Source organism: Oncorhynchus keta, unplaced genomic scaffold (assembly GCF_023373465.1).
Source record: "Oncorhynchus keta strain PuntledgeMale-10-30-2019 unplaced genomic scaffold, Oket_V2 Un_contig_436_pilon_pilon, whole genome shotgun sequence".
Taxonomy (NCBI): domain Eukaryota; kingdom Metazoa; phylum Chordata; class Actinopteri; order Salmoniformes; family Salmonidae; genus Oncorhynchus; species Oncorhynchus keta.
Window position 1 is genome coordinate 229,712 of NW_026287736.1, and position 19,414 is coordinate 249,125.

The window sequence follows — 19,414 nt, forward strand, 5'->3', positions numbered from 1 at the left end:
AAACAGCATGGTTCTCCAAATGGTTCAGACACAGCATAGCAACGACACCACACAGTCTCTATAAACTTCAGGTACAAAAATGCTCACCTGCATAGGTCGAAGGGACGCTTTTGTTTACTTTTAACCAGTCCCTCCCCATTTATAGTCCCAGAGCGGGGGCAATACGGACCTCGATCATGAAAAATAAAGCTATATTTTTTGCATGGACTAGGTGACAAATAGCATGGACTAGGTGACTAGTGCGTAAGATATAATGCAAAGTCAACATGAGTTGAGTATATTAAATCTTTATTAATTAATATCCCATAGTTTAAAACAAAGTGACATTGAAAGAAAAGTGCTTGAATTAAAAACCTAACTATGTCTTACTAAACTCGTGAGGACGTTTTGGGACCAACAATGATTCCCATTCAAAATCCCATTTTCCCTAACCCTATTTTCCCTAACTCTATTTACCCTAACCCCAACCACAACCCTAAAATAGCCTTTTATAAGTGAGGACCGGCCAAACGTCCCTCACTGCTCTGAAGTTGTTGGTTTACTATTCTAGTAAGGACTTCTGGTCCTCACAAGTTTAGTAAAATGTGCACAAACGACAAATGATTCTCCGAATAAAACACTGATAGGGTTTCAGCTAAATCTTAAGCAGCACAAAAGGTCAATTCATGCTTGTTCTCTCTCTGCTGTCTCCCCATCTGACTTGTAAACAGTTCTACACCTCACAACACTATCAGCAATACCCACATTCACCAACCACCCACTGCCCTCACACCGGCTAATGAATTCACCATAAATAACACCATCACATTCTGTGTCTTTCAACATCCACATTCAATAGTCATTCTCATCCCCACTGAAATCAAATGGGCCTTTTTTTTTAACCACGGGGTGGGTGGGGGTTAGGGTGGGTTAGGGGTTTGTTATCAGACATTGTTTGGGGGAAACACTCTCCCTCCTCCGCTCTCTTTTTCTGCATTTCTTCAGATAGCCTGTAGTCACGTATAGAAAAACACAGTGTACAAAACAGTAAGAACACCCTCCTAATATTGAGTTGCACCACCTCCTTTCCCCTCAAAACAGCCTAAATTTATTGGGGCATGGACTCTACAAGGTGCCAATAGCGTTCCACAGGGATGCTGGCCCATGTTGACTCCAATGCTTCCCACAGTTATGTCAAGTTGGTTGATGGACAATTCATGATACACACAAGAAACTGTTGAGCGTGAAAACCCAGCAGTGTTGCAGTTCTTGACACACACAAACCGGTGTGCCTGCAATCTACTACCATATCCTGTTGAAAGGCATTTAAATCTTGTCTTGCCATTCACCCTGTGACACAGAAAATCCAAGGCTTAAAAATCCATGAACCTTCATCTACATTGATTGAAGTGGATTTAACAGGTGACATCAGGGATTATATCTTTCACCTGGTCAGTGTGAGTCATTAATGTTCTGTACACTGTTTATATCCTTCATTTGACATTCAAAACAAACGGTCTGATAAGAGACTTAAAGTGCCATCATCCCATTATAGTTAAGACATTAAACATACTGTACATTTACCAGGCACTGCCCCTCCCTCCATTGAACAATTCAAATTACAAACAAATATCACTTTATAATTTGTAAAAAAAAAAAAAATCCCCTCGCTCAAAGCTGAAACACTGAAATGCAACATAGCATTGAGAATAATTTCTGAAACGATCTGGTCTATAGTCATATTGCTAATAACACTATCATATCTACCGCTGTTAATTATTTCTGTCTCGGTCTGTGTGTGTGTGTGTATGTGTATGTTATATCTAAAGCCTATGGAACACATCCTGCTTCAACACTTAAATGTACCTTTCCTTCCTCACTTTCTGAAATGTTAGAACCGCGCACCCAGGTGTGTGGACCATGTGAATGGTCATCCCCTCAGCCCATAAGGACTGCATCATTATGTGAGACCTACACACCCCACTCAATCATGTTGGACACTTCCATCGACCCAGAGTCAATGACCTGCATGCCCTTTATGTTGGAAGATAACACCTATTTAGAGTAGAAAGGAGATTTCCTGCCTCCAGGTTCCTTTTCTCCTCAAATAAGTAGATGCATAGTCACTTGTGTTGATAATAGTCTTTGCTGTTCGGAGCTAAATTAATGACATGCAGTGCTGGTTCAATACACTGGTCAACATTCTAAAGTGCCATAGCATATTTGTTGACATTAGCTGGTGTTAGTCTTGTGTAGAAAATAAAAATGGTTGTGGTTGATTCCTCATTTCTTCCATTGACATCCAGATGGCTTCAACCCACCGAAGTGGATATGAGGCCACAAAATGTCTGCTTGCGTCACTTCAATTCACCTGTTCAGTTTCAATCTCTGAGTACTCCATCTTCCACATACCTATCCCCTCAAAACAGCACCTCTTGGCATATTTATCTCTTGGTTTTCCATCCTTCAATATGGAACCTCCTGGAATGCATCTATTCCCATCCTTGAATCCATGAGTATCAAAATAATCTCCTTTCCAATGATGAGTCAACCACGTCCTGGTGCAGAAACTTCATAATGGTGTTCACAATGCAAGTTCTCAGGCTGTGGCCAATGAAAGGCTTAAATGCGCATTTCTACCAAGCATCAGCAGCTAGCTCAGTTACAGTGACTACGCCATGGTTCCAGTGGGGCACAATTCCACTTCCACCCTTTTCTATTGCTGTAGTTCTCCCTCCAGACTAGGAGGTGGAGCTGTGGTGCCGTCTACTTGGCATGGCATCCCTGGCCTGGGCCCGGGGCTAGAAGAAGTGCCTAGGCGTCTGCTGTGGCTCCTCCAGCGCTGGCGGAGGACAAAGTCATAGTTGGCCGAGGTGGCCATGGCGTAGAACACGTTGGCCTTGTCAGGGATCTGGAGTTCTGGTGGGAGAGGAAGGAATATATAGATCAGTATGGGGATTATATTGAGTGCCATACACATTTGGGGTGTATCTCCATTGTCTATGGTGGCTTCTTTTCCTTGTCTCCTCTCCTTTATCTGTACTGATCAACAACAGAGGTGAACACAATACAAAATGTAGTTTAAAAGTGCAGAGGAAGAAAGGAGACAAGGGAGAGTAAGCTTCTTTCCTACTCTGACTGCGCTCACCTTTGTCCTGGGACAGCAGCTGTGTGAGGCTGAAGTCTGTACAGCTCATGTTCTCCAGGTTGTGTTTGTCCAGGGCCCTCTGGATCACCTGAGGAGTGTGGTCCTGACTGGTCAGCTGGACAAGAGGAACAGAGAGACAAGGTTAGCAGAACACACTGGACATATAAGCTGCTTCAAGTGTACACTCTTATAGGAGGTGGAAATCCCAATTATTATTATTACTACAATCTAGAAAATCAACTACCATCCCTAACCAGTGAAGAGATCTACATTGGGGCACATTGGGGAATATTTGTTAGAGTTCACTCACCAGAATGCTCTTATAGACATTGCCGTTGTTGCCGCACTCCCACGCTCACCCTCACGATGCAGGAGTCGGCTACCTGCTTGTTATAGACGGGCTTAGAGCACGGAGGAGAGGAGGAGGAGCAACAGGAGGAGGAGGAGGAGCAGTCAGGGCTCATGGCCATAGAGGAGTAGGAGAGGTCGGGCTGGGAGGAGCTGCAGGAGGCGTTGGAGGAGTGGGGAGGTGGTGTTGGAGGAGAGGCCTTCAGACACGTTGTGGAGGGAGCCTGACAGAGACTGGGAGAGAGGAGGCATAATAAATGCTCCATGCTAACTGGCTAATAGCTGTTATACATAAACAAGGTCAACATAGAACTTCAGACCTGGATTCAAAGAGTACTTTAGCTGTGCTTTATTGAACTTTCCTGGCACATTGGAACCACATTGGAATACTCCCCAAAGTGCAAACCCCACCCAAAAAAGCTCAATCAAAACACAAAAAAAATATTTGAAAGAAATCAAATATTTGAACCCAGATCTGATTGAATCCTGGACATGGTTATCTACCTTGAGTTTGACTCTGAGGGGTGAGGGCTGTGGTGAGGACAGATCCTCCATCTCAGAACCACTGGAGCCTGATGACGACACACTGAGCTGGTCTGAATGGGTCTTTCTGCTGGAGACATCAGTGCCCGACAGCAACCGACACACACACAAAAAAAGGAAAGGGTTAATTAAAAGTGCTCTCAAAAACACTCACATGTTCAATAGAGTTGAGGTATAGACAGACACCCTGAAGGCATTAGCCAAGACACGCTGGTGTGTTTTAATAATGCTGTTGCCCACACAAATGCTTTTTTAACTTTCAAACCCCACGAAAGTGCCTGGACTTTGATTTTTTTACCAACACTTAACCATTTGTGGATATAATTTTTCCTTTAGCTTTTGAAATGACTATTCTTCCTCCAAGAGCACCTGCTGTTGTTTGGGAATACCTGCCCAGGACTCTTGCTACTTCTTTTCCCTCAATAGATAAAGTATATTCCTAACATAGTCTTTGGCCAATGACAGGAGTGTATTCTGTATTTATTAGGATCCCCATTAAATCACTAAATATACTCCTGTCATTGGCTGAAGACAAAGAGATGACAGGAGTGGAATGTTAGCTAGAAAAAAGACTGGTACCCAGCCTAGCTACAACACAGTAGAGTATTGTATTTGGGTGAGAGAGTGGCACAGGGTAAATAATAAAATTGTGTCAGAAAGGATTCTTGACATTTGGGCATAGGAAGGCCAGACTTACGAGGGAACTTCTTGTTGAGCAGGCGCTGGCTCCAGGAAGAGGGCGAGTTTGGACAAGGAGTCGACCGGATGCTCCAGAGCACGGGGACAGCTCATAACTTTCTCCTGGTCATTGAGCATGGTGTGGTTCTGCAGCCAGGCTGATATGGTCTGGTCTACCGGGGAGGCTGTAGCAGGGCAGAACGCCTGCAGCTGGCCAATCTGAGACAGGATCTCAAACTCCTGATAGAGGAGAGAATGTCATGATACAGCCCCACACACAGTACTGTATGGTTACTGAGATTGGTTTTGTTTCTTTTAAAAACCACTAGGGGTGACACTTACCCGTCTACGTTTCTCAAAGTTAATGAGGCTACCCTGTGAATTAAAAATACAAATAGGATTGAAATGAGCTCACATACCAGACCATTGTAAATGCAGACAAATAATAGATAAGGAAAGTGGGTCATAAATAGGAGTGAGAAGTTAAGAATGTTCTGACCACCAAAGGTCTAGGAAGGCCACATCACAAAGCCACACTCGTATTGAATACATTGGGTTAGATATTAGAATTGTGATTTCACCTCTACTGTGTCTGTGAGTGCAGTATCCAGCATGGTGAGGACTGTCAGGTAGGTGCCCAGGTAAGGGACTACACCACTGGTAGGGGCTCTGTTTGAGGGACGATAAGACACTACGTCATACACAGCCTATCCTGTATTATACATTCATCCCAAATGGCACCCTATTCCTGCCTAGTGCACTCATTTTTCACCAGAGCCTTGGTCAAAAGAAGTGCACTAAATAAAGCCATTGGGGCACGCGTTCTAAACAATGTCAACAGTTTATATTGTGTGAAGGACAATGGGATGGTACGTCATAAAACAGTTCACAGCGATTGTGTTTATACAGAAAGCATCACCTAACCTTTATATAACATTGACCTGATGATCCACAATGACTAAAAATGGTCTAAGTTAAGTTAACTTTGTACAACGTAAATTCAAGTGTCATTAAAGTGTGCAAAAGGCAAGTGTTGTGATTTGAGCTGACTAAGAGTTTCCACTGGACGAGAGGATGGAAATTAAAAGGAGGAAGGTTGGAACGAGAGAGAGATCTATATTAGGGAATTACTGTGTAGCCCAAATGGCACCCTATTCCCTAAATAGTGCACTACTTTTGACCAGAAAGTATTGCACTATATAGAAAATAGGTGCCATTCAGGAAGCATCCAGTATCACAGACAGAGGCTGCATGTAACTTGTTTCAGAGAAGTCGAAACTAGGACGGGTCAGGACCATTAAGGGGTATTCCTACCTCACTTCCTCTTTTCGCTCTAAAGCATTAGGAAGAGACTTGTTTGCTGAGCTAACAGTATTATTTTAGTATTCTCCACGTATCTCGTGCTCTGTGGTCCAAAGTCAAAGAATAAGGAAGCTACATAATGTCGGCAGATTTGAATGGATTCACACGATTGGACAGTAACTGAATATTATCAGCATGCTAGCTGTTCATACAATATACTGTAGGTGCTTTGTAGGTGCTCAGACAAAAGTTCTATCATTTTAGTACAAATCATGTTAGAACACCTAAAGCACGGGCAGGAAGTAGTCTTACCATCTGTTTAGACATGGGGCACAGCTGGGGTGATTCTGGGGTGGCGTTGTCATCCGGTTGGCTGCCATCCTAAAGAACAGCAAAACAATAGTCACATTAGCCTTGGCATAAAATGGCACGGAAAATCATTCATTCAATTGCCAACCATTAGCCAAGAATCAATAAAGTCCTCTGGGTTCTACACATGAGAGTGCTTGAAATAGTGTGCATTATTCACGGTCACACTACCTGCATCTACTTGTTTTGGGGCTTAAACAAGTACATAGAGTTTGAGATGGGTGGGAAATCATAGCAAAGCCAGAAAATAGCTGTTCTATCATACTTCCTGCATAGCACATAGTTAAGTTAATTAATTAAATTAGAACTACTTAGTTCTTGTTATTATTGGGTGTGGTGTCTGATTGGTTGTCCCCGTCATGATAAGGCTGAGATTGATTCTTTAGACAAGCAGCCAGTGGTGGCTGGTGGTACTTTTTAAATGAGAGGATTTGGGTTCATAGTAATGGCTCGAACAGAATTAATGGAATTGTATCAAACACCTGGTTTTCCATGTGTTAATACCATTCCATTAACTCCATTCCATCCATTATGAGCCATCCTCCCTCACCAGCTTCCTCTGGAATCAACACATACCAAGTCACCTCCGCCTGGTAATAGGTGTTGCTAGCTTTACCCGGGAGGCGTGTGTGGGTTCAGTCAGCAGTGTGACTCAATGTGCCCAGCCCGAAACTGGCAGTCATATTGAATATGCCACCTTAGATGTGGGCCATTTACAAAGCCAAGTAAAAGTGAATATAATATGATAGACAGTGCTATCGGATATGACGGACCCTATTTGATTGTGTGGCCAAAGTACAATGGCTCTTTTTGTGCTGAAGTGTACACTTCCGATATGATAACAGCCCTATCATTATACTGTATTAACACCCATATCAGTCTTTCAGTTGGCGGCAGGTAGCCTAGAAGTTAAGAGGGTTGGGCCAATAACTGGAAGGTCGCTGGTTCGGATCCCTGAGCTGACTAGGTGAAAAATCTGTCAATATGCCCTTGAGGATGGCACTTAACCCTAATTGCTCCGGATAAGTGCATCTGCTAAATTACTAAAATGTAAATGAAAAAAAATGCTTATGGAACAGAACAGTAAATGTTGCTACTCAGGTGGAAAATGTATTTTTAAGTGGTGTTCTTACTGTTGAACTCTATGGTTGTGGTGCCATTCTGTGTTTTTTTATTTTAAATTGAACCTTTATTTAACTAGGCAAGTCAGTTAACAACAAATTCTTATTTACAATGACGGCCTACCCGGGAACAGTGGATTAACTGCCATGTTCAGTACTGATAGATTTTTTTTACCTTGTCAGCTCGGGGGATTCGATCCAGTGACCTTCGGTAACTGGCTCAACGCTCTAACCACTACCATTCTTTGGTTCTATTCTGTGGTTCTTACCTCCACCAGGATCTCTGCTGGTCAGAAAACAGTTCTCATCTGGGAACGTCTCACACAGCTGGTCAAAACAGGCCATACAATCCCTAAAATAAAATGTATTGTCAGTTTTCAGAAATGTGCAGTATGCATCTCAGCCACCATATTCAGGGTTGCTTTCCGCTCAAAGAAGAATATTCAAGTGGTTTCAGTTCAGAAGTAGAGTAAATCTGGGTCTGAGAACTTACCCTCAGAATCACTGGCTGACAAAATGTAAACCTGCTACCGTGCCTCTGCATATCTTACCTGTTGACGGCAGCCCAGGTCTTCTTGAGGCGGTACACAGCGTTGGACTGCAGGGCTGACAGGATGGCTCTCAGAGAGGAGAAGTTCTTCAGCGTTCTGCACTCCTACAGAGGACAGGAACGAACACAATGCCTACATTTAGCCACTTAAGAAACAGTTTTCCTGTTGCTTTCCTAAATATCTAAAAAAAATTTAAAGCTAAACATGTCTCTAAAGATCTTAAAAATATGTTCTATGTATACCATCTGGGCTTGCTGACCTGTGCTATGGCGATCCACCGCTCTAGCACCCTGGCCCTGAGGGTGGGGCTGGTGTCGGGGAGGAGAGGGGAGCTAGGGGCCGTAGATGGACTCAGGGTTGAGGAGGAGACAGAGATCGGAGACGTTGACGAGGAGCACAGCAGGGAGGTGATGACCCGGTTGGTGACAGCGTTGAACTGGGCGATGGTGGCACGGACGGTGGGCACCACGTTGCGGCTCTCCTTCTTGTCCCGCTGAGACCAGACACAGCCCAGGCACTGGAACGGGACCACCTTGATGAAGAGGTCCTATAGAAAGGAGGGAAATACACTTTAAGATTTGTCATTCATGCAGAGTGATTGAACAGAAAGGGTTGGGTGATAAAGATGATTAACACTTACAGCGTCCAATCGTGTTAGCTGCTCTGCCACTTCTATGACAGGGAAGTCCATAAAGTCTCCAGTCGCCTCCTTCGGTAGTTCCTCTCCTGACCCCTCCTCTTTCTGCTGACAATCACTATTATCTATTGGTGCAGACTGATGCAGACTAATGCAATCTAGGAAGAAAATAAGCAAAAAATAAGCATAATCACAACTTGTAAGACTTCTGCTGGTGAGGTAGGATGCAGTTTTTTGCTTGTGAGAGAAAGGGGCAAGGATAAAAACTTGAAACAGCGAGGTACTACCTACATTTGTCCAATAAAAACCAAGAATTTGATTTCTGTTGAAAAACATTTTTCTACGGTTTGCCTTACTGAATGCTACCAACCTTCTTCCTGGAGCTTCTTGAGCAACGTCTCAGCTGCTTGTGCGAGGCGACGGAAGGCGAGGCGGTGGCGGAGGTGGAAACAGAGCAGCCTCAGGGAGGGGTGCCGAGGGGGTTCCCTAAAGTCCTCCCTGTGTTCCTCTAGCCAGGTTCTGATCAGGGGCACCAGGGTGCTGGAGGAGGAGGGGGGGGTGATTAATATCAAGGGTGTTTTATGGTAAAAAGACATTGTAGAAGTAGTTGAGAGAGTGAAGTTCCTCATACCTCCTTGGGCAGACTGTGTTGTCCAGGTTGGCAATCATATCATCCCTATGGAAAGAGAGACATGCAGTACTTAGAAAAAAACTGAATGTTTGCTCAATGGTTACTGCTCCTACAAGGGATTTAGGGGTACAAAGCAATGTTTTGACCAACATGGTCTTTGTCAAAGAAATAGTTGGCCCTCTGCTACTCTCCTGCCACACCATGAATCTGACAAGCAAGAGTAGCCCTTTACTAACATATAAACTACAGAGACCTGACCTTCGGCGGAAAGCCCATTATTGTCGATTACAATCCATGTGCCCTGGGGATAGCATATGGTGACATCAGTTTCATAAGGTAGCCTGTTGCTACCAGCGCTGCAGAAATTATGATGACAGCTTAACAACCAATTAATCATTATTTCTAGGGTTCTAAATGTCAAAGCAGATAGCTTTTTACTGGAGTTTAATGCTAACTACTGTACTGGTAAAGGGTCTTACTAGTGGATAGCTCAGAAAAGTTAAATACAATGTTATCACAGAATAAGGTTCCCAGATTTTCCAGAAATTCCAGTTAGAGAATTACTGGATATTGCGAGGGAATAAGCAGGAGATCCAGGAATCCTCAAACTATGATATCTGGAAAACCTCAGTTTTATTTTATTTTTATTTTGCATAAAATATTATTAATAACCTATGAGGCAGCATTTTTAAAAGGAGTCTTTAGACATTCTTGTTGGACCTGTCATGTGGTAGGTAATTAGGAACCGGTTAGGCAAACTCATAACTGAGTGACTGTCGCCTCCCACGACGTCACACAAATATGTATGGGGTGAAACTGAATTATTCAAACTAGGAAAGACTTACAACATTTGACTGGTAGTCCTACATCATGCCAGATGCCTTCCAAATATTGTTGAAAGAGGTGCAACCAAAGTGCAGCCTCAGAGATTAGTCAAAGGTTATTAGTCTGATAAGAATTCAGGTCATTTTGTATGGGTCCTATCTAGGCCAAGGACTCCAGGCAAGACTCAAGGGTTTACTTCACAAGATGTCTTTAGTCAACTGTTTTCAATTACTTTTCCCATTTACAAAAACACATGCATTTAAAAGTTAACAATAAGTGTCTGCTAAATACATTATCATATCACAAAACATTCAGAAGTAACATAGCATCATATAATCTCTGTAACCATCTCACCTCTGGAAGAGCAACAGCACAGTGCCACATACATTTAACACAAATGTAATTCAGTATGTTGCTCTGAATAACAAAAAACAACAACCACCATGAAATCCTATTCTGTGTCTCACCTCTGGAAGAGCAGTTCTATGAGTGTGTTGGAGGTGGTGAAGGTTCTGTAGGTAGACAGAAACACTCTGACATAGTCAGATTCCTGGTGTTCTGAGTCCAGCAGGTGGGTTACCAGGCGCTCCAGGGTCCCCGCTTTCAACCGACGCACCTTCAATCAAATACAAATCCACTTTATTCATAGTGAACTTTTTACATTAGCAGTTGTCACAAAGTGCCCGTCTCCCTCTCCCTACATCTTTCCCTTTCTCCACCTCTTGTCCTTTGTCTATCCCCAGTCTTTCCTTCTCCACATCTCTCTCTGATCATTCATTCTCTCAAAGTGCTTTTACCTTCACTGTGTGGTACTGGATGAAGTTGAAAGCCGATGGAGTCGACAGGGACATAGTGAGAGGCTCTGAGGGGACCTGGGTGGAGGGGCTGGGGAGCACAGGCTCCCTACATAGGGTTATGCCGAACACGGCCCCCTCTTCCACCTCCTCCCCCACTCCTGCACTGGGTCCTGGTGGGAGACAAAGGAAGTGGAGGTGAGACTTCAATAGACTAGAATAGTAATTGCACATTAAGGGTTGTTGGCATTAGCCAAAAGTGCCATAACACACAGAATTAATCAAAATGGTTTTGCCGGTTCTACTAAATTCACATAGACGTTCAACTTCAACTGCAGTGAAGCGGCCTACATTTTCCTCATGCTTTGTGACACAAACACCACTAGCCACATTCAAAGCATTCAGGAAATGAGCAGTTTAAGTGAGAAGGTTAAGTACAGCTACGTCAATAGCAACGTTCCACAGACGCTGCTTTCAAACAACATAGAATTCTCAGTTCAATCTACGCAGGCACTGCAGAGGCATCAATTAGTCTGTCTAGCAGCTGGTATGAGAGCTTTTTAAACATTGATTGCACATCTCACAATGTTAAGGGACCAAATGTAAACGTGTGGCACATTTGTAGCTAGACATCCATCTATGCAAATGTAAATGCTGCAGAGGTACCTGCTTTTAGACTGAATGCCTGTACAGCAACAGGTATGTGACATCATTAAATAGATATTATACATTCACAATGTATAGGGACCTAAATGTCAACGTGTGGCATGTTTTCAGCTAGAAATGTTTTTACTATACTGTATGATTATATCCCATCTGACTGGTATGAGAGCACATTATACATTTTGAAATGTATAATTGCTAGTTATAGACCTGCATGTCTAAAATGTGGAACGTTTTAAGCAAGACATATGCAACATCGTTGCTCCCTCCACTCAAGCTATACTACATCAACTCCCATTCCATCACCCAGAGCAAAGTAAAGATAATATTCAATCTCCATCAAAGAGAACCACAATGGAAATACGTTTAAGTTCTCAACGTTTTTAAATGCATTGCATCCATGTGTTGTTCAATTGTGCTATTAAAATTGTTTAAAAAAATACAATTGCAAAAAACCACTATGGCATTTCCATCTCTTTTGAAGAAGCCGCCAACGTATGGTGTTAAAACCAACCAAACACCATTTCACACAGAGGGTACATCCCAAATGGCAGCCTATTCCCCATGGGCCTTGGTCAAAAGTAGTGTACTACATAGTGAACAGGGTGCCATTTGACACACAGCCAGACACTTCCTGACATACAGAAGGAGACCCACATAGCCCATATTAGCCCAACATCCCATAGACTTGACAGAGGTTATACCCTCACAATGTAACCAGAGGATGAAGTTTCAGTTTCACTGATAGGGCAGAGTGTAGAGCGGGTAGGGTGTGGCGCTACCAGCTCTGTAGCCCCTAGACTTTGACCCGACTGGGTGGGTAGACAGAAGACCCTACCTAGACCTGTAGCTTTTAGGCAAAGCAGAACTCACTGTATCCATGGGGCCTGCCTACCCATGCACTGGAGAGCACTACAGTACCTCTCAGTATCGCTGTGTTCTGTTCACGTCGGTAACCAAATCGGAGTAACACATTTCAGTAACATCTAGCAGTTCTCAGTCCCTGGAGATCCCATTAATTCCATATAATATCTTCCAGGGTGAAGATTCTAGCTAGTAGCCCACTGGCACACAATGGAGAATCAAGCCATAAATAGAGGATGAGGAAACATGGAACTTTCCACACGGTCAGACATATTGGATCCGAGTCATATAGACGGCAACGTCCAAACTCTCCCTATATCGGTCTCTGGTTGATGCTTTTCACAGCCACTAAAAGCCTGTCGATATCCATAGTCTGTCGTAAAGAACATTGACAGGTTCCAAATGACTGTTTGTTGTCATTATACAACACCTAATGGAGTCTGGCTGGCTGCAGAGGGAATGAGAACAAGAGCCACTATTTACTGTGCCCTCCAGATCTGTGTCCTCCATATGCCAGACATGCAAGTTTTGTTGATAACTCCATGGTACACTGGTCTGGACCAATAGGCACCCTCAATGTTCTGTCCCTGTCTGGTGTGTGAACAAATACACACAAATTCACCTTCAAAAGAATCAAAAAATGACATAATATTGTCTTCAAGATTTAAGATTTTGGTTGAGTTAAAGTTGTGATTACACTATATGGAAAACAAAATAATATTAGCAGGAAAAATCACAATCTGGTCCTATAATAATACTTTTTACTCTCTGCTTTGTCAGTAAATGTATTCATTATTTGAAATATTATGATTTAATTATTTTAGGCTATTTTTTTTTTTAAATATTAAAATCTCACAGGATAAAAAGCTGTGTAATTAATTGATTGCATGTGACAAAAGTAGAAAAGTAGACCAACTAGTAGACCAAAAGAACAGAGACATATCAAAAGAAGTACAGTAAGCAATGAATAAAGGTTAAACTAATACCATTGACAAACGCCATTTCCCATATTCCCAGTCGTTTTAGTTGATGAAAGAAGTTAAAGTTTCCAGTAGTTTAGGGAGCCATTTCTTCTGTTTTGCTGCTGGTATTTACTGATATTCCAATGAAGTAATCCGTGAGTAACCGAAATAAGTATTGGATGGCCAGTAGCCCAGTTCCGCAAATTACCTGGGATGTCGCTGATCCGACCAAAAGAACAATTCTGAATTTCGTATAATAATAGAGTATATTTTATATACTGTATCAACTCAAACGACATTAATAGATGAATATACTTCTAAGCAAGCTTCAAACTCGATAGCCTAATCGCTACACAGCCTGTCTGTGTGAGCTTCGCTGTGAGCTGTGCGGACAGCCGGTTTCTGTTCAAAGTCGCAGTGACTAACTGCACCTGAGCGCGTGAGCAGAGGCTGTACTAGCAGGTGAGGGCAGGGCGGGAATCTCGATACCACGCGCTTTTACGTGAACATATTTGGTGATAGCAGTGTCACAAACTGACGGTAACAGGCAACTTTCACACTTGTAATGTTTTTTTCTGATTATTTAGGTCAATAAAAATAATTGAAAACAATGTAGTAAACAAACATTTGCACCATCTTAGTAGGTATAGATGATGTCTGATTACTGTAGGCCTACTATCGCGATAAAGGGAACATTTGCATGTTTTCCTTAAAAGCATTAATCCACTTTCTATTCTCTAGGTACAGTATGAGCTTTTGCTATTAGTGTTTTGGGAATTCTTAAACCATCACAAGTCTGACAAAATTATTCAGGCAAGAACCATGGGCCTGTAATGTGCTTCTCAGGTGACTGCTCCTGGTATCTCCTTCCTACCTTACTGCCACTATTCTAAAATCCAGTCGGGACAGTTAGACAGGACTGCTCTCAACCCATGGTGTCTGTAAGAGGTTGGAATGGTTGGAAATTCCACAGGAAAACGAGTCTGTTTTGTTCCTATTGAGTGTTCCAAGCCAGTGTCACCTGTTGCTGTCCTTTTCTACTGGCTGGCTGAAAGTTCCAAAATGACTTACAAGCAGACCATATTTATCACTTGAAGAGTGAAGAGAAACATGTAGGACAGGACACTAGTCTATCGCAGGGCCTTACCCTCAACATAACTCCTTAATTCTGAGTACCACTCGAGACGCATCGGGTCCCGTTTTTTTACAGTCTTTGGTATGACTCGGCCAGGGATCGACTTCCCAACCTTTCACTACTCACATTTGATTATAAAATTGTAGTCTAATCTACTTTTATCCCTAAATTGTCCCAATGAGAAAGCACCTTGACCTCCCAATGATAAAGTGTCTATCTCAGCAGATGGCGTTTGATCAATGGCTGTTTCTATTATAAACCCCCCTCATTAGCAAACATTGGGTTTCAAAAGGGGAGAATGGGTAACTGTTGCTTAATGAGTTTCCCCCCCTCCTCTGAATATCTGAACCATGGCCACCCAATGCCACACTCTGCCAGTCCAGAGGCACAAAGAGAATGAGAGGGGGTAGCAGAGGGGGCAGGGTGAATAATTAACGTTAATGAGACACAGTGAATTCACAACAACGCACAACAATTGTCCGATTAGATGACTTCAAAACAAATTCATCTCGATTTTGTATAATCGACGACATGAGTAAAGTGTCTTTTTGGAACAATATTTTTGTTGGTATGAAATACGGTTTACAAATGTGGGACATGTCCAAATGATAGCCCTTATCAGAAGAGGCGTGTTAAAACCAACACGCTTCAGAAGTGACAGACACACTTCCTGGTGGACTTCCTTCCTCCTCAGTGTCAAAATAGCTATTGTGTTCAACAACACAAACTACTGAAGAAAAAGGAAACTGAAGCAGCAGCCTACATGAAAACCACATATGCTCTGACGTAAAACCAATTCACACCGAGGTACAACATGACAGCTGTTATACAGCACAGTGATGACCCCTCCCTCATACCATTTACGCAGTACCCGAACATAGACAGTAAAGCTGGCACCTATAAATCTCAACCCTAGCTCTGCAACTGACGTCACTGGAGATGTCAGGCTCTTATAAATCAATCCTAGTAAGCGGAAGCTTCCAAAAGTAAGGCAACTGGATATTCTGACACAAGAAAAGTGTTTTCATGTCATATTCAGGAGGCTCCCACTCACTGGTTTCACTTGCCAATTCCCTGTAGGTCTAATACCTGACATTGATATGGTTTTAATGGAGCTACCAAGCTAACTGACTGCTCAAATGTGTACGCACAATAACTATATAGGGTATCAGTCAGACAAAACCCTTCAGCCTCTACACATTCAGACTCAAGCAACTCTTTACCTAACTGGAAAGGGGAAACACCATGCCACCAAATCTAACCTCCTAAATTAATACATTACCATTTGATAGGTACTTTACACAATACTGAGTCAGACAGACCTTTAATCCTCTACGCATTGACACGCAATGCAACCCACCCACTCTCTTTGGCCCTTAGCTATAACAAAGGGCAAACATCGCCTTTCCACCAACTCACCTCAGTGACGTCTGTGTCCAGCAGCTGGAAGCGCCTCAGCCAGAGCCCTGGCTCCATGTCCGACAGGACATCCACACGGTGGGTGTGTCGAAGGCACAGCAGTCTCTTCATCCTGCCTACCCGGGCTCTCAGGCCCCTGCCCTCCCCTTCTCCTCCACAGAGAGATAGTGTAGACCGCATCCTCATCCACAGGTAGTAGAGTCATCAAGGTTCTCACCTGACAAGGGGAGAGTAGAGAGAGCCCTTAGCCACCACACTATAGTACAACTATGTAGGACAAGTGACAACGAATGAATGATAGGTCTACAGGACAGAATGAAAGTCCTCCTTTGTTATATGTTACATGCCGATACTTTATTGCCAATTGTCTAGGAAATTCAGTAATATTATGTTGCAAGGAAGAGGTTCAATAAAGAAGACAAGAGTCATTCAACATGGGAATTTCTTAGTGGTATTTAGAGGGCTGGATAGCAATTCCTGTACATTACCCTAACATATTCATTGGTTCATAGAAGCACAATGACATCCAGGGAATGTTGTCTACTTTTAAGCACAGGAAAAATACCCAAAATAAATTTGAAAACTCCTCCAGTCAATCTATGAAACCATGACCAAGTCAGTCAAGAAGTCGCCGTCTGTCTACGTAATCGCTGCTCTTTCCAGGACCGACAGGCTTTGTTAATTCTAAACCCATATAATCCTTTGTTGACTCCACACCTTTGAGGCATTAACATAAGTGACAAAATATTATGGTTACAGTTTTGTCGTCACTTAAGTTGATCTAAATAACGGTCTACAATAGTGTACTGTGTGAACATGAGTGAGGCTGGTCATACATACCAATCTGATTCACTATAGTCTTTCACATGCATCTCAACCCGTCCCTTCACCCAAACGTGTAGACAACACATAGTCTAGCACCAGGCTATGTTCTGTAGCCAACAACATGGCAATGAACACACAGAGGAGTTGACTGAAGAACAAACAGACTATATTACCAGGCTAGGAAAGACAAATAGAAAGTACAGTAACTTAATGCATTTGATTGGTGAGCTTTTCCTTAACCCCAGTTTAACATATCAGCCCAGATTCATCTTTGGAGCCATAATGGCTGTACAGTTTCTCTCTGAGTCATGAAAATAACATTCCATACAGGGAAACTGTGTTGAGATGCCATATGACTTGGCAAGACTACAAACAGATCTGAGAACCACCCAACCTTTTCTTGCTAAGACAGATGAAGTAAATACAAACAGTACAGAAGATATATGTTGTGCCAACAAGAAGATGCCAGACAACGTGTTGTCACAACATGCCCTTTTATAAATGGGGCTTCTTTTACCAGCTTTACGGAGAAATAGGGACAGGAGGCATAGCATGACTTAGGCTACCTATAACAATAATAATATCACAGCCATTTTTACCCACATAATCCTTTGACTCCACGCCTCCATCTTTGAGTCATTAACATAAGTGGTGCCAAAAATAAACACAATTAAATATTTAGAAGACAAAATGGAATGGTCACTCAGTGATTGTACTGATTGGTGCTTGAACATGGGTTGAATTAAATAATGCTTCACAATAATGTATGAACATGAATGACACTATTGGTCATACCAATCTGATTGTCTATAATATTTCACATGCATCTCAACCTGTCCCTTCCCCAAAAGGTCTAGAGAACACATCGCCTGGACCTAGGACTTTAAGAGTTCCTTAGCCAACTCTTCATGGCAATGAATGAACACAGAGAAGGAGTTGGCTAAAGCAAAAACAGACTAGCTTCCCAGGCTAGGAAACACAAATAGAAAGTACAGTAACTTACTGCGTTCGATTGGCGAGTGTCTCCTAAACCGCAGTTTGACAGATCAGCCCAGATTCATCTCTGGAGCCATGATGGTTGTACAGTTTCTCTCTGAGTGATGACAAGAGCATTCCATACAGGGAAACTGTGTTGATGGGAAGCTTGGAGCAGGAGAGAGTGGCATTGAATGGTCACTCTGTGATTGTTGCTTGTACTGGTTGGCGCTTTAACAGCTGAACTATGGAGAGAGAGAGAGAGGAAAGAAGGAAATGGTGGTCCCTTTTTTCCTCTTTCCTGCTCCCCTCTTCTCCGTTGTGTAATTACGGTCCTGTATAAGTAATCTGTTGATTACAGATCTGTCAGGTCCAATATCTTTCCGCTTAACAGATCTCTTCATTAAAAGTGAGCGAGCCCCCAACTCCCTTTTGTTTTCTTGTTGGCAAAACATCAACACTGGAGAGATGAGCCATGCTACTGGCTCTGTGTGCATCGTGCCTGTATTTCTGACCATTAACATATAAGGAAATACTAGGCCTAAGGCCTACAACTATTAAGATTAAACCATTTTTTGACCGTCAACTATATAGACAATAGTTTGTTTCTTACCTGAGAATTCCCCCACATTACACATTTGCATTGATTTCTAACCAGGGCTGATAGCATGTTTCATTATCATTTCACATGATGGTCATTTCATAAACATTGTTTCGATTAGAAGTCCATCCATACACACTGGCCTAATTGACAGAGTGTGTGGAGTGGAAGGGTAGTTCAATTTAGGAAACCACAGGTGTACAATGACTAATTGATTGCCTAGCTAATTATCTTAAAGAGGGAGGGTACCTGTTGGTCTCCCTCTCGCTCTCTCTCAAGTCATCAGGTTGAATAAGGGCATGAGGTAGTGTGCCTTGAATGATGTTCAGACAGGTTGTTAGAACGTACTCTTCAAGAGAATAAAGACATTTGGGAGGTGTGTCTCATTGGCTACGTTCACACAGGCAGCCTAATTCACAAAATATCTGAATTAGGCTGCCTGTGTGAACCTATGAGTTTTATATCCAAAACTAAGATTCAAAGCACACAAATCATGAATATTTTAAAGCTTAGATTAACGGTATAGGCCTATACATGAAAAGTGAAAATGCTTCCAAATCTTATTCCTTATGATGTATTTGTTTACAGGTATTTTCTTTTTGCCATTTATGAATGTCATTCAATGAGTTTATATTGGCTATAGCAGTAAAGGCCAAATTCAATATTTTTTATACAGTTACACTTTTAAGAATGAAAAGCCTGTTGTATTAGATGAAGTGCCCTTTAATATAGACCACATGGAGAATTCAATAAAACTGCAAAAATGTATGTCACATTCAATCTATACATTTCATGTGTAGGCTAATGGGTGTGTCTGTGTGTATGGTGTGAGAGCAACCAATGGAAATCTAGCCGGAGAGCTCTTTATTAGGCCCTTTGAAATGAAGTCAATATTGTTTCCTGTTAGGAGAAAAAATATAGAAGAATAACAAATATACACACCCATTACGCCCCTGGCCTTTGTTCTGCCTCCCTGCTTGACATTCACCTCTTACCCTCTGTAACTGCGTCATAACTTCAGAAACGTCAAACGCCCAATCTAAA

General features: G+C 42.4%; 1 long non-coding RNA gene and 1 pseudogene across 1 annotated transcript; both read right to left on the reverse strand.

Annotated features, from left to right (window-relative positions):
* Window positions 1–891: 891 nt before the first annotated feature.
* On the reverse strand, window positions 892–11,078 carry LOC127924638 (ral guanine nucleotide dissociation stimulator-like 1; annotated as a pseudogene).
* Window positions 11,077–18,609, reverse strand: LOC127924627 (uncharacterized). Its single transcript, XR_008118438.1, has 4 exons — window positions 18,383–18,609; window positions 17,798–17,887; window positions 15,970–16,186; window positions 11,077–11,099 (listed from the first exon to the last, which is right to left on the reverse strand). It is a non-coding gene; the product is annotated as an uncharacterized LOC127924627 (long non-coding RNA).
* Between the last annotated feature and the right edge of the window lie 805 nt (window positions 18,610–19,414).